The 15,529-nt window shown below is 42.4% G+C and overlaps 1 protein-coding gene across 1 annotated transcript in view; it reads right to left on the reverse strand.

Annotated features, from left to right (window-relative positions):
- KCMF1 (potassium channel modulatory factor 1) overlaps window positions 1-15,529 on the reverse strand; it is a 104,608-nt gene that overhangs the window by 81,726 nt on the left and 7,353 nt on the right. The gene's annotated exons all lie outside the window — the stretch shown is intronic.

Here is a 15,529-nt window from a genome sequence, read left to right on the forward strand (position 1 = left end):
GAGAGTTTTTTTCCTAAAAAAATAAACTTCAGGCTAATCTTTCCATGTGTGCTTCAGTGTGTTTTATTATGTATTATCATACACTGCAATTGTTATCAATGGTCCCTATAGGTCCAAAACACCTAAAAAAGGAACACATGTTGACAAATCACACACATATATGAACTAGCATTGTTTAACCACTTCAGCTTTGGAAGATTTTACTCCCCTCATGACTAGGCCATTTTTTGCTATTCGGCACTGTGCTCATTTTAAGTGGTCAGGAAACACTGTAACCAAACAAATTTGATATTTTTTCACACAGAGAGCTTTTTAGTGGCATTTGTTTACAACAGTTTTTTTTTTTTTTTTTTAAAAGGACCAAAAAAAAAAAAAGAAATTTATATATATATATATTTTTTACTATATTCTGCTATAAAAGCATATCCAATAAAAATGTAAAAAAAAAATACTCTTCATAAAAATTTAGGCCAAAATATTTTGTTACATGTCTGGTAAAAAAAATATAATCCCAAGAAATGTATATTGATTGGTTTGCGTGAAAGTTATAGCGTCTACAAAATGATGAAATCTATACTGGAAATTTTTTTTTTCATACTAATAATTGTGCCAACTACTACTTATAATAGGACCACGATGTTGTGGCAGTCAATCTGACATGGACACTGGGGAGGGGGGACGGACATGGACATCACCAGTGACACCAATACAATGATCAGTGCTAATATTATGCACGGTCACTGTACTAATGACACTGGCTAGGAGGTGGTTAACATTTAGGTGCAATCAAGGTGGCCAACTGCGTGCCTACAATGTTTGCTGCGAGTACTGATCTGCAGGAAGGAAAAAAATAAATAAAAAAATACACTGCACATCACTGCTGTCTGTAGAGAGCCCAGTGTTGTTTACCAACACAAAGCTCGCTTTTGTCATTCGCTCAGCTGATCAGTGGGTTCCAGGCATAAATGATTGGCCGAAACCCTTTGATCGGCTTGTGCTGTAGTGAATGACAGCACAGCCAAGGTCTGCAGTAACAGCCACAGTAAATCAGCGGTAAAGGGTCCTCCGCAAGCTGTTAAACACAAAGGCTAAGCTGTTAAATAAAAATAAAAACTCTTAAAATGATTCTAAAAGGCAGAAGTTTTTTTTTTATCTTAATGCATTAAGATGGAAAAAACCTTGTGTGCAGCAGGCCCCCCTAATACATACCTGAGCCCATCTCGATACAATGTTGCACAAGAGACTCCGCTGTATGGGACTCTCCCTCCTAAATTTCTGAGACAAACAGCGAGGGCCATTGGCCCCCCTGCAGTCAAAGTCAGTGAGCCAATAAGGAGAAAGGGAGGGCAGGGCAAAGAGGTAGCTCCGTGTCTGAATGGACACACAGAGCAGGGGCTTGGTTCAACTGGCCCCATAGCAAGCTGCTTGCTGTGGGGGCAGGAGCCAGGAGCGCCAGCGAGGGACTCGAGGAGAGGAGGATCTGGGTTGCTCTGTGCAAAACCACTGCACAGAACAGGTAAGCATGACATGTTTGTGTATATTATATATATATATATATATATATATATATATATATATATATATATATATATATATATATATATATATATATATATATATATATATATATATATAAAGAAGAGGACTTTAGTATCACTTTAACCACTTCAGCCCCAGAATGATTTGCCCCTTTCCTGACCAAGCCATGAAGTTGCCCTCTCAGCAATTCAGCTTCCTCTGTTACACCTCCCAGCAGTGACTTGGCAGCGTTCCAGCTGTTTAACCACTTCAACCCCGGAAGGATTTATCCCCTTCCTGACCAGGCCATTTTTTGCAATACAGCACTGCGTCACCTTAACTGATAATTACAAGGTTGTGTGACGTTGTACCCAAAACAAAATTGACGTTTTTTTTCCCACAAATAGGGCTTTTTGGTGGTATTTGATCACCTTTTCGGTTTTTATTTTTTGAGCTATAAACAAAAAAAAGAGCGTCAATTTTGAAAGAAAAGCATTTTTTTTTTAACTTTTGACTATAAATAACCCCAACAAAATATATGTATATTTAAAAGAAAAAATAAAATAAAATCGCAATTAGCAAATATTGGTTTGTGCAAAAAATAGGGTATAGATTTATGGCATTTTTATTATTATTTTTTCTATTAGTAATGGTGGTGATCTTATCATCGTTTTTTTTATCGTGATCACGACATTGCGGTGGACATCGGACACTTTTGACACTATTTTGGAACCACTGGCATTTATACAGCGATCCATGCTCTAAAAATGCACTGTTTATTGTGTAAATGTTTTTGGCAGGGAAGGGGTTAAACACTAGGGGGCGATCAAGGGGTTAACTGTGTTCCCTCAGCGTGTTCTAACTGCAGGGGGAATGGGCTCACTAGAACAGAGATCACTACTCCCCATTACTGGGAGCAGTAGATCCCCGTCATGCTGCTAGGCAGAACAGGGAAATGCCTTATTAACATCTTCCCATTCTGCCTATCCGTGTTGATCGCAGGCAACCGGTGGAGATAGAGTCCGTGGGAGCCGCTAGCCGCGGATGACACAGCTGCTTACAGGTACGTTGTTTTGTGCATCCGTGCCACTTTGCCGATGTACATCAGCGTGAGTCGGTCAGAAAGTGGTTAAGCCAGTCATAGATGGTACGATTTTCTTTCCTGCTAATTTCTTAATTCCCTCAACACATTCAGTGTTGATGGGGGAATCTCACCTGTGAAGCTATTGTGTTCTCCCAACAAGGGAGCACCAGGATCTGTCTCTGCCTGAGAATACAGTGACTATTGCCGCTGGCAATAATCACATGGAAAATCCAGCATGCTGGTTATACGCAAGTTGATCGATTAACTTGGGTAAAATCAGCCTGCTCATACAAAGTTCGAAACTCAATTGGTACCTACTAAACTGGCCAAGGTTTGAAAAGTTTATGGCCGACTTTAGTGTGAATGTGTTTTAATACATATTAGTAAACTAAAGAAAACCATGTACACTTGAAGTGGACATAGTTACATAGTTGGTAAGGTTGAATAAAGACAACAGTCCATCCAGTTCAACCCGTGTAGGTGCGTTTTTTCACTTCCCATATTCCCGTATATTGTTTTGACTAAGATGCCCATCCAAGAGTCTTTTAAAGCTATCCATACTTCCTGCTGACACCATCAAATGTGGGAGTTCCACATCCGTACCACCCTGACAGTGAAAACCCCCCTAAGCTGCATGCTTCTCCTCCAATCTCATTGTGTGGCCCTGGGTCCTCTTACACTCCCTGGGACTGAAAAGTTTCATCCTTTCGCTGGGATCACCATTAAGATATTTGAATATAAACATAGAGTATTTTTTCAGCCAGTCCAGAAAATAAAGTTGATTCCTCCATCCACACAAGAAAGGTGGATAGAGGAATGCTTCCTGCTGTGTATTTGTATTATGACAGGGGGATTGAGAAAAGTTTTCCCAACATTCCAGTTCAACAGAAGGGAATGGACATGCATGGATCAAACTTTAGCTGGCCCCTGCTGAACCTACCAATTTTAATCCATCTGTGGCCAGGTAGACTACAATGAACTTATAACTGACAGATGTAGGATCTGTACACACAAGCTGTGAATAAAACATACAACCTGCACCTAAGCTACATGAGCACTCCACAGTAGGGCACTCAACAAGAGTGGGAAACCGAAGTGAACCGAGACATCCACTCCATCAGAGTTCCATTTTCATTTTAAAGTTTTAAAGTTCAAAAATACAAAGCTTATATACCAAACATGGTTTAAAAAAAAAAAAAAAAAATTGCCACCTCTACTAATCACTGGGGGTAATGTATACGATATTTTTACTCATGCATGTAAACATTGTGGTACCCCCATAACCCACTTCCATCAGTAGTTTCAAACAATAGTTCTTACTTCAAAACACAGCCAGAAAAAGCCTTATCGGAGTAAGCAGCACTTACTAGTAGGTAAACTACAACTTTTTGGTAAAAGAAAAACCATCAGTGATTATTCTTTGTTTTCTATCCCTCGCAACTCTCCTTTTGCTGTAGACGTATACAGACAGCAGTAACATACAATTAGTGTTACCAGAGGAAAGATAGATAGAGGGGTCTTAAATGAGCTGTGACTGACCAGTCAGGCTTTCCCTTCTGTGTGATGAGAGGCAATATTGCAGCAAGCAATAGGGTGGAATAACAGGGTCGTGGGAAACCAACTGGCTCTTTTTTTTTGTTCACCAATTATTCACTGGCGAGTCATTTATGAAATTTGCTTATATTTGGCAGTGGTTTCTGTAAACATTGTCAAAGAAAAGGGTTTCTGGAATCAAGAGATAAAATGTGTATTACGATTGGTTCATTTAGGTGCTTTTTGTCGTGTATTTTATGTGTGCGAACACAAGAGTTTACCTCCATCAATTGTATAATCTCGTAATCCATACAACAAACATGAGACAGAGCTGACCTGCACTTATATTTATATGTGAATAGATACACTAGCAGTAAAAGTGGCCATTGCAGCTATTAGCCTAGACCAGGGCTCGACAAAACCCGGTCGCCAGGTCGCATTGGCGACTAGAAATAGCGACCTCGCGCCTGGGGCAGCACAGCTGGGGGTATCCTGTCTCTGTGGACCCCCCCAGCGTGATCGCGTCGGGCCGTTCCGCCGGCGGCCGAAAATTTAGGCCGCGGCTTTGAGGCCTTCTGCGGTCCTATAATTCCTTATGGAATCTGGCGCCCTCTTGTGGTCGTTGTTGGTATGACAAACCAGCAATGCTAATTTCCTCTGCAAAGTTTCCTCTGCCTGTTTTATATTACCTGCATCTTCTTCCCTTTATTTAGAACCCCCTAAACATTATATATATTTTTTATTCTAACACCCTAGAGAATAAAATGGTGGTTGTTGCAATACTGTCTGTCACACTGTATTTGTGCAGCGGACTTACAAGCACACTTTTGTTGGGAAAAATTATTTAGTTAATAAAAAAATAAGACAACAGTAAAGTTAGCCCAATTTTTTTTTATATTGTGAAAGATAATGTTACGCCGAGTAAATTGATACCAAACATGTCACGCTTCAAAATTGCACCCGCTCATGGAATGGCGACAAACTTTTACCCTTTAAAATCTCCATAGGCGACGTTTAAAAAAATTCTACAGGTTGCACGTTTTGAGTTACAGAGGAGGTCTGGGGCTAGAATTATTGCTCTCGCTCTACCGATCACGGCGCTACCTCCTATGTGTGGTTCGAACACCGATTTTATATGCGGGCAGGACAGGGCGCGTTTAAAAATTATTATTTTTTCTGCTTATTTTAACTTTTTTTTTTTGCCACTGTTCTTTTAAAAAAAATGTTGTGTCACTTTTATTCTTATTACAAGGAATGTAAAAATCCCTTGTAATAGAAAAAGCATGACAGGTCCTCTTAAATATGAGATCTGGGGTCAGAGAGACCTCAGATCTCATATTTACACTAAAATGCAATTGAAAAAAAAATTGTCATTTGAAAAAAATAAATAAAATGTCCCTCTAAGAGCTATGGGCAATGACTTGGAGACGGGGGGGGGGGGGGGCGGCGACGGCGACGGCGCTGCCATCTTCCCCTCACTCGTCTCCATGTCAGGCCAGGGACAGGTCCGGATCGCCGTCACGGACCTGGCTCCTAACTTTTTAAGCTGGCTCCTAGATTCCAAGCAAATTTGTCAACCCCTGGCCTAGACACAGCAACATTAGCAGTCAAGTGACTGGAGGCAACTTGCTAGCAAAACAAATCGCTAAAGAGGAAAAGCTGGAAAGGGAGATTCTTCAGCATCACAACTAGCAAGACAATGACAAACATACAAGTGACGAGTCTTTTAAATCAAATCTTCCATGGTGATCAATTTTGAATCCATTCAAGCCACTGAGAGCCTGAGACGGCCGCTCCGCCCTCTCCACAGCTCAGGACTCCAATGAGTGTGGAGGGAGAAGAGGAGAGAGCTGTGACTGACAGTCCGATTGCTCAGTATTCAGTGCAGAGGCGCCGGGGGATAGATGCGGCATCCGACTCATGCTGCATCCACCAAGAAAAAAACACACACACAGGAAACCCATACTCCTCTTTTAAACTCCTGCTCACATTAAAACAACACACATTATTTAATGAACTCCAAGAGACACTTGTACGGCTCATCGCAACGAGTCCAACTGATCGCTTATAATCTCATTGTGAAAGCAGAGCCACCACACAAATGTCCTCTATATTATACAACACTACCAAGGCTCAGCACTCCACCCTGTTATATCACAGACTTCATCATGGGAGGCCTGATGAAGCTGGTGAAACAATCCTATTGATACCTTTAATAATCTTAGCGTTCATCGAAGGTGGGCGAGAGTTTGTTCACAGGTGGTGGTAAGTACACTTTTGATACACTGTGGTTGTGTTTCTGTGCATTTCTTTTGGATGGCTTCAAAATGTATCACCATGGAAGATTGATTTCTTAGACTCTATTGACTTCATCACCACGGTTTTCTTCACAGTTTCAGAAAAAAAAAAAAAAAAAAAAAAAAAACACACAAACAAAACGAAAAACACACAAACAAAACGAAAAGCACACAACACTAGTTTCACAGATTTGCATATTTATTACTTTGCACATCACCATGGAGGATGGATTCAAAAGACTTTATTTGAAAAAAAAATGTAAACACACCAATGTCATGGATTTGGTAGTTCATTTGTTTCCATTGCTAATCACTAATCCTGTTGCTGCAAAAATTGCTAGTGTGCCATTATCCTTATGCTTTAAAATAGAACCCACCTATGTGTTAGAGTAGCAGATACTAGCAGAAGTGGAGTAAGAATGTCTCTTATCCGCAGTTAAAGTGTAAGAAGGCTTTCATACTGAAGCACTTTAAGACACCTTTCACACCAGGGCGTTCTGCAGGCGCTATAGCGTTAGAAATAGCGCCTGCAATCCGCCCTAAAAAAGCTGCACCATTGTCTTTAGTGTGAAAGGGTACGCTGGCAGGGTGTCAGAAAAAAGTCCTGCCAGCAGCTTCTTTGGAGCGGTGTGTTTACCGCTCCTCCACCGCTGCTCCCCATTGAAATCAATGGGGCAGCGCTGTAATACCGCCGGCAAAATGCCGCTATTGCGGCATATTGCCGGCGGTTTTAACCCTCTCGGCCGCTAGCGGTGCGTTTTACCACCGACGCAATGGGGGGTGTGGTGAGAAAGGGGTCTATAGGCGCTATAGCGCCTTTAAAGTAAAGCACCTCTCCTGTCACTCGTGTGAAAGCCCTCAAGCGGTGCACTTGCGAGACGTTGAAAAAAGTTCTGCAAGCAGCATCTTTGAGGCGCTTTAGAAACTGTGTATACACTGCTCCCAAAGCGCCCCTGCCCATTGAATTCAATGGGCAACGCCCCTAAAGCGTCTGCATAGTGCCTCGGCAGTGGCACTTTTCCCCTTTTATTCAGCCGCTAGCGGGGGTTAAACGCACCCTGCTAGCGGCCGAAAAAAATTACACTAAAACTAGCTTTGCTTTACCGCTGACGCCCTTACTAAACCCAGGACCCTGCATTCACTATATCTGGTCTCCCACAGCACATGGAAATCTAATTATTTTAGTAAATGTAAACTGCTAAATACCTTTTCTCATCAGTATATAGCAGTCTTGTGACTATCAGTGCCTGGTTAAAGTTTGTAGGTGGAGTTTTCATTCCATTCTATCTTATGAGGCTGCAGGACCTCTGACCCTCTTCCTGGACAGCGCTGAATGGCCCTGTGCTGATCACATGCACCCAAGAAAAAAAAAAAAAAAACACACACACACACACACACACAACTATCTAGCAATAACCAAACTGAGCATGTTCAGAGTACCTCCTAGGGCTCTGCCTTAGAGGAAGAAGGAGAGGCTCAGAAGACAGGATCAATCGGCCTTTTTATCCTTAGGTTCCACAGTAAGTATAACAAGCATGTTTTACTGCATATACAGACTGGTTTTATTGTTGTGGGTTTAGAAACACTTTAAAGCAGAGCTCCAGCCCCACCACCAAAAAATTTAAAGTCAGCAGCTACAGTATTTGACAGTATTGTATTATACAGTATTAGGACACTTTCTTCTCCAGGGATGCAACAAGGTCACCACCGATTTTTCAGTTGGCTCTCGTAAGGAATGCACAGCCGGTTCCCTACATCGCATTAGCGAAGGACGCTTTGTGTATGGTCCAGCGGGGGGCCAGAGAGCTTCCCATTTTGGGTGGAGCTCCGCTTTAAGTTTTGTTAAAGAGACCCATTCAGGCCCTTCAACAAATGCCAAAGGCTATCTCTGGCAACATACGTGGTAGCATAACTCACCTCTCCAATGGCCTTGGTCTCCCACCTTACATACAGTACATCCCAATACTGTAATCTCTGTAAAGTTGGCCATAAACAAGTAGAATTTCAAATGAACGTTCATGCGAACACATTCAATAACTTGACAAATGTCACTCAAAAGCACTTAAAGTTTTGCTTCCTTTTAACATTTGATTTTTGCAATTAATGTAAATTTCTCCAACGAAAACCACATACATGATTACAAATTCACTTGAGGAAAAAAAAAAAAAACATCCATTCTAAGTATCAGTGTACTATTCTGTCTTTCTTCCTGCTTCTTCCCCCTGTCCTCACCTTCCCAAGGTTTCCAGTCACTCAGAAATATACAGCCAAGGTCATAAAAATTGAAGTGACATTAAACTCTGCTTTTAAAAACAACTGCCGGCTTGCATCTTATCTGCCAGCAATATTTTATCTAAATGTACACTGAGCCACACATGTTTGCAAGCAAAGTCATCCCCAGCCGGCCATTCAAGATGGCTGAGGACACCAAACCTGGATGGAGACCAAGTGAAAAAGTCAGCGGCAGCAATCCAGTGCTTGGGATGGGGGAGTCGTTTTGGTAGGCAAGTCTTCCATAAGGTGTAAATATGTTCTGCAAACTTGCACAATATGGCAGACACCCTGGTTGCTGACTGGAAAAAGTTTAAAAAAAAAGAGAAGTACGGTATGGCTTTTAAGGCTCGTTTCACACTGAGGCATTTTTGCGCTAAAAATAGCACCTGAAAAGCACCTGTAAACTGCCTCTTCTGCAGTCCCAGTGTGAAAGCCTGAGTGCTTTCACACTAGGGGGGTGCGCTTGCCGGACATGAAAAAAAAACAGACCTGCAAGCAGCAGCTTTGGGGCACTGCGTGGAAACACCGCTCCTAAACCGCCCTTGTTTAGTCAACGGACGCTTTGCAGGCGCTTCTGCAACGGTGCTTTTAACCCTTTCCTCGGCCGCTAGAGGGGGTTAAAAGCAACCGGCCAAAAAGCACACCCTTTGACAGCGGAAAAGCACCACTAAATCTAGCAGCGCCTTACTGCTAAAGCTGGCTCAGGCTCTTAGCAGATCCCTAAGAGGCTGAGCCAGGTGCCAGGCCAGGGTTCTGGGTGGTCAGGAACTTTTCAGCATGAACTTCACTCGTGTGATACAAAAGGGGGTGTAGGAACAAAAAAAAGCTTTGGTCATACTACTTACTTTAATCGGATTCCCACATTTCCCATGCAGCCTATCCATCCACAAGTACTTTTATTTTTACCTATTCCGAACTTTTAAGGAAGAAGACGCATCCACCATTGTGATAAAAGTACAACTGAAATGGTTCCAACAGACCAAGATTTTATTTTCTTTCGATCAGCTGTAGAAAAAATGAGGGCCAAGTGCACATACAAAGGTGGCATACAAAGTGAATTGCAAGTGTAGTGATTTTATGTCTCTTTAATTCAAACATGGAGTTTGCACTATATTCAGAATTGTAAAAGTTGCGCAAAGAAATTCTACAGCGAAAGGCTATAAAAGCTTAACCCCCTGCATACTTTTTCTTATACATTTTCATAGAAGAGTGAAAACCTGTAAAGTCCTGTCTGTGACACCACTTGGGAGATTCACTCCCCGTCTCAGTGACACCTCTAAGAGAAATGGGAGGTTAGGTTGCCACTGGAACAGAAAGGCACAGCGAAAAAAAAAATGGTTAGAACTTTCATGCCCCAGTTGGACCTGCATATGGGGGCTTTTGCGATTGACAACAGGAGACAGTCTGCTTCCAGTGCAAATCGTATGCAGGTAATGTGTTCATAAGAGATTACATTTGAATGGGCATGAATAGATGTAGGTGCTGTCAGGCAACCAATGCTTTTAATGGGACGTCTTGCCCACCGCTATTCGCAGGGGACCCTTCTGAGTCACCCGTGGGTAATTGCAAGCTGCCCCATTCGTAGGTGTGCTTAATTCTTCCTCATGCTATTCTGTATGCATGTTTTCCATCTGTGTCACCATGAGAGAGATTTATCAACACTTCCTGTCTAGACAAAAAGTGAGAGGATCTCTCTTCAATAGAGACAGATAGTAGTAAAAACCTGACAAAGGCTAAACCTTCCCTGCTCCATCCAAAAAAAAGGTTTTTGGCTGGAGTTGAGTGGTTAGGCATAAGTAGCCTTTTAAAACAAATTGCCAGCAGGCTTTCAGTAAAGCTGCTAGCACATTTTTATCTGTACACCGACTGAGGGGCATGCACAGTGTGGTTACTGTCTTGGCCCACTACCAGCATCTGTAAGAGTTAACTGCCATGATAATGTAACTATGTGTGGGGAATTACATTATCAGTGCCCACCCAATGGTGAAGCATAAAAGACAGCAAACTCAGAAGGCTGGAGGAGAAGCTAGAGAAGAGCACATCCAGAGGTAGGTGTGCCGTGATGTGCAAGGGTGCTGTGTATTCTTGCACATTATGGCAAATGCTGCCTGGCCATCCACTAATTGTATTCCACTTTATTGCTGTAGCTTACCTTGTAAACAGCATTTTAGGTTGATTAAAAGTATATGTTGCCCTAGATTTTTTTTTCTGTGTGTGTTCACATGTGTATTTTATAGAATAGATCATAGTCTATCATTTTCATATACTTCTTCCATCTGAAGTACCTGGTTGATCCTGCCAGTCACCTTTCTTTCTTACGTGTTCTAAACTGACCACAGAAAGCACAGAAGCCGATCTGTGTTGGCGTGGTCAGTCTTTACCCTTCAGCTAGGTGTGACCTCCTGGCACTGTGTCTTTCTCCCATGTTTGTATTACAGAGGGAGGTCGCGTGACCGCCTGGCAGACATCAGAGGGAGCACTCAGACCCTCCCTCTGGAATACATATAGTGGAGAAAAAGTGCTGGGCGGTCACATGACCGCTGACCAGGGACAAGAAAAACTGTATTTATAAGAAGAATTTTAGAAAATGGCATATAGTATATACATCATATAATCCTAGCAGAGGGGCTGGCAGTGGCTGTGTGCACTGCCTTAACAACCACTTTAAAGAAAAATCTGCACCAACTTAAAAGGTTTACAGATAAACTCACAGAATAATCAGGTATGTTATTTGCAATGTTTTTATATATTTTTTTATTTTGTTTGAATTCCCTAGCACAGCTCCTTCCCTCTTTGCATTCAAGCTGCCCCCAGTAACACCACACCCCCTAACCTCAAAGCACAAACTAATCCTCAGTACATTCGATGACTTGACAAACGTCATCTAAAAGAACTACGAAATTTTGCTTTGTGAATTGACTTTCCCAAACAAAAAAACACATTCACTGATATTTGTTCCAGCAACATTTTCCAACTCATTCCTTCAAATTTTCGAATTTCTGCGGTTGAAAATGATCATAAAATTTGAACAAAGTCATGATTAGAAAATTGAACCAACATTCTTAAAAATTGACAAAATATTCTAGTTTATGGACAGTTTTACATTTTCAAACCAGTTGGATTATGAGGTGTCATAACTGTCTGTCAACTGCAAAATGTAGCACTGTAAGCAAGGCCTAAACAAATTCAAAACAAATCTCAAAGCCTAACTGAAGCACCTGAAGGCATTGGAAATGCTAGTTTTGGGTGTTTTGTACGCATTTCAGGTAGGGGAGTGTATGTAGCTCAAGAGGATATGGACAATTTTAGGGATATATACATGTACAGTAGGGGTGCAACCGATCAAAAAACTCCCGGATCGGATCGTTCCTCGGATCAGAGTCACGGATCAGATCATTTTTCAGATCAGATAATAATTGAATTTGCAAAAACCTGCGAAAATGCCACCACCATATAGTCCCCACTGCAATATACATCTCCCCCACTGTAATAGCCACATCATCTCCCCCAATGTAATATTGGCTGGGTATTGCAGAGTATTGGCAGGGTAAGTTTTTCAGAGTATTGGCAGGGTATTGCTGGGATGGCTGTGGCTGCCATCCGATTTCTCCCCTCCACTGTACAGATCAGGGGAGAGGGGGGGGAAGAGAGAAACCGGCGTCATCATGACGCCCGTTTGTTTACAGGTGATCGCTCTGTCATGAAGCAATCACATTGTAAACGCAGACGGGTGTACCAAGATGGCCACCGCTCCGGAACTAGGCTGAAGCCGTGGCCTTTCCTAAGGCCGAGACCGCAGAGCACTCTGCGGATCACGGCGTGTGCCGATCCAAGCGGGGTGACCCATTTGGACCGTGGATCGGTGCCGATCCGTTGCACCCCTAATGTACAGTGCCTTGAAAAAGTATTCATACCCCTTAAATTTTTCCACATTTTGGGATTTTATGTTATAGACCAACAAAGTGGCACATACATTATGAAGTGGAAGGAAAATGATAAATGTCTTTCAACATTTTTTATAAAAAAAATCTCAGAAAAGTGTGGTGTGCATGTGTATTCAGCCCCCCTGAGTCAATACTTTGTAGAACCACCTTTCGCAGAAATTACAACTGCAGGTCTTTTTGGTGATGTCTCTACCAGCTTTGCACATCTAGAGAGTGACATTTTTGCCCATTCTACTTTGCAAAATAGCTCAAGCTCTGTCAAATTGGACGGAGAGCGTCCATGAACAGCAATTTTCAAGTCTTGCCACAGATTCTCAATTGGATTTAGGTCTGGAATTTGACTGGGCCATTTTAACACATGAATACGTTTTGATCTAAACCATTCGGTTATACCTCTGGCTGTATGTTTAGGGTCATTGTCCCTAAGGTGAACCTCTGCCCCAGTCTCAAGTCTTTTGCAGACTAACAGGTTTTCTTCTAAGATTGCCCTGTATTGGGTTCCATCCATCTTCATATCAACTTTGACCAGGTTCCCCGTTCCTTACTGAAGAAAAGTATCCCCACAACACGATGCTGCCACCATCACAGTGGGGATGGTGTGTTCAGGGTGATGTGCAGTGTTAGTTTTCTGCCACACAACATTTTGCCTTTATCTCATCTGACCAGAGCACCTTCTTACACATATTTGCCGTGTCCCCCACATGGCTTCTCATAAATGGGACTTATGGCTTTCAACAATGGCTTTCTTTTTGCCATTCTTCCATAAAGGCCAGATTTGTGGAGCGCATGACTAATGGTTGTCCTGTGGACACATTCTCCCACCTGAGCTGTGGATCTCTGCAGCTCCTCCAGAGTTACCATGGGCCTCTTGGCTGCTTCCCTGATTAATGCTCTCCTTGCCCAGACTGTCAGTTTAGGTGGATGCCCATGTCTTGGTAGGTTTGCAGTTGTGCCATACTCTTTCCATTTTGATGATGGATTGAACAGTGCTCCGCGAGATATTGAAAGCTTGGGATATTTTTTTTTTATTATTATAACCTAACTGCTTTAAACTTCTCCACAACCTTATCCCTGACCTTTCTGGTGTTACTTGGCCTTTGTGGTGCTGTTTTTTCACTACATTTTCCTTCCACTTCACAATTTTGTGCCACTATGTGTTGGTCTATCACAAAAAAATCCCAATAAAATATTTATGTTTTTGGTGGTAATATGACAACATGTGGAAAATGTTAAGGGGTGTAAATACTTTTTGAAGGCACTGTACCTTTGCGGGAAAGGTTGTTAGATTAAAAGGTGACTTTATGTAGCTCAGCTGGTATTGTAAGCACATGGCTATTTTACGTAACTCAGCAGGTATTGCAACTATTGTATGTAGGTGGTATTGTTAGCACAGTGGCAATTTTATGTGGGCAGTGTTCCTCAACCAGGGTGCAATAAGCATTAGACCCAGTCTGCCCTGGATCAGAGATAAATGAGAGGACTTTATGGTGGCTACTCCGATATGGGGGGGGGGGGGGTTGTGGGTTCATGTATAGGGGGCACTCTGACACTTTGATGGGGAGGATCTGCTGTATTTGGGGGGGGACATCTGACATGGTGGAGCTGGCTTACATGAACGGGAAGGGGGGGGGGGGGGGGGGACTTCTGATGTAAAGTTATTTTACCAGGGTGGTTATGTTTATCATCACAGGCTCAGGTCTCCCATTGATAAACAACATTCATGTTTGAATGAGCTCAGATTGCACGCACTACTTTTGGAAACTCACTGAAGCCAGATTACATTGTGCTTCTTTGTCATGCAGGCACACGCACTGTGTTTGTGACCAACATTTGGGGTGTCAATAACACTGACACCTGCGGCAGATCACAACTGCCTTTTAAGCACACGGAACGCGGGTTTCCCACACCACATTCTGATGAGAACTGTAACTTGGCATGCAGACCGATGTCCGTTCTGTCCCTGGCATGGGAATCCTGCATTGTAACAATGTTACAGAAAAATTAAGCATGTCAGACCAGAGTTGTGGTATAACCAGAGAACACAGAAAACAATTGTTTTCTATATGCCCTTAAGGTGAGTAGTGTTGATCCAGTGTGGAAAAACATGTCAGTGGCCTCTGGTGAGAGACCACATCTACAGAGACCGAGCATACTCTTGTACAGGATCCTGGATGGAAACAGGTTTCTGTACTCAAGCTGTGGCTGCTTTTAAGAGAAAACAAACTGTAAACAATCTTTTAAATGGAGGCAGAGGGCTGATCACCAACAGAATTCAGTGCATTTCTACGCCTAAAGTTCAGGTACAGCTGCGGCAGTCAGACTACATATAAATGACAGGTGCCAAACACTGTATGCATATTTCAGTGGTTACATGCGTACAGGGATGGACAGTCATGTGTGAATGAGCCCTTGGACTATGTACATTTTTTTAAATTCAGTTTAGTTTGGCTTTTAAACGCCAAGTTCACCTTTGGAAGTGAGAAAAAATAAATAAAATCAGTATAGGGTCCCCAGTAGTTTACAAAACACTGTGGCCCGGGAATTTGCTAAAAGTGGAGCAGACAAGATCTGGAGCATTGTAACCAGCTTCTATCTTCATCTTGTTGAGTTGCATTAGAACTAAAGACAAAACTTTTATTTGGTTTTGGATAGAGAGAAAAGAGATTGGAAACCCTGTCATGTCTTTACTGCAGTCTGTGTCCGCGTTAGGGAGATTCACCCTATTTCTGCTGTTTACCATTATCGGATAGGGTGTACACACAAGCAATTATGAACAGTGGAGTCCTGCAGCAAAAATTAGCCGTTTCCTGCAGTTGGCATCACAGGTCAATGCAAACAGCTGAGGCCGGGAAATTTGTACAAATGAATGACAGGAGGCC

The sequence above is a fragment of the Lithobates pipiens genome, unplaced genomic scaffold (genome assembly GCF_037356315.1).
Source record: "Lithobates pipiens isolate NorthernLeopardFrog02 unplaced genomic scaffold, aLitPip1_a1.2 Scaffold_13, whole genome shotgun sequence".
Lineage (NCBI taxonomy): Eukaryota > Metazoa > Chordata > Amphibia > Anura > Ranidae > Lithobates > Lithobates pipiens.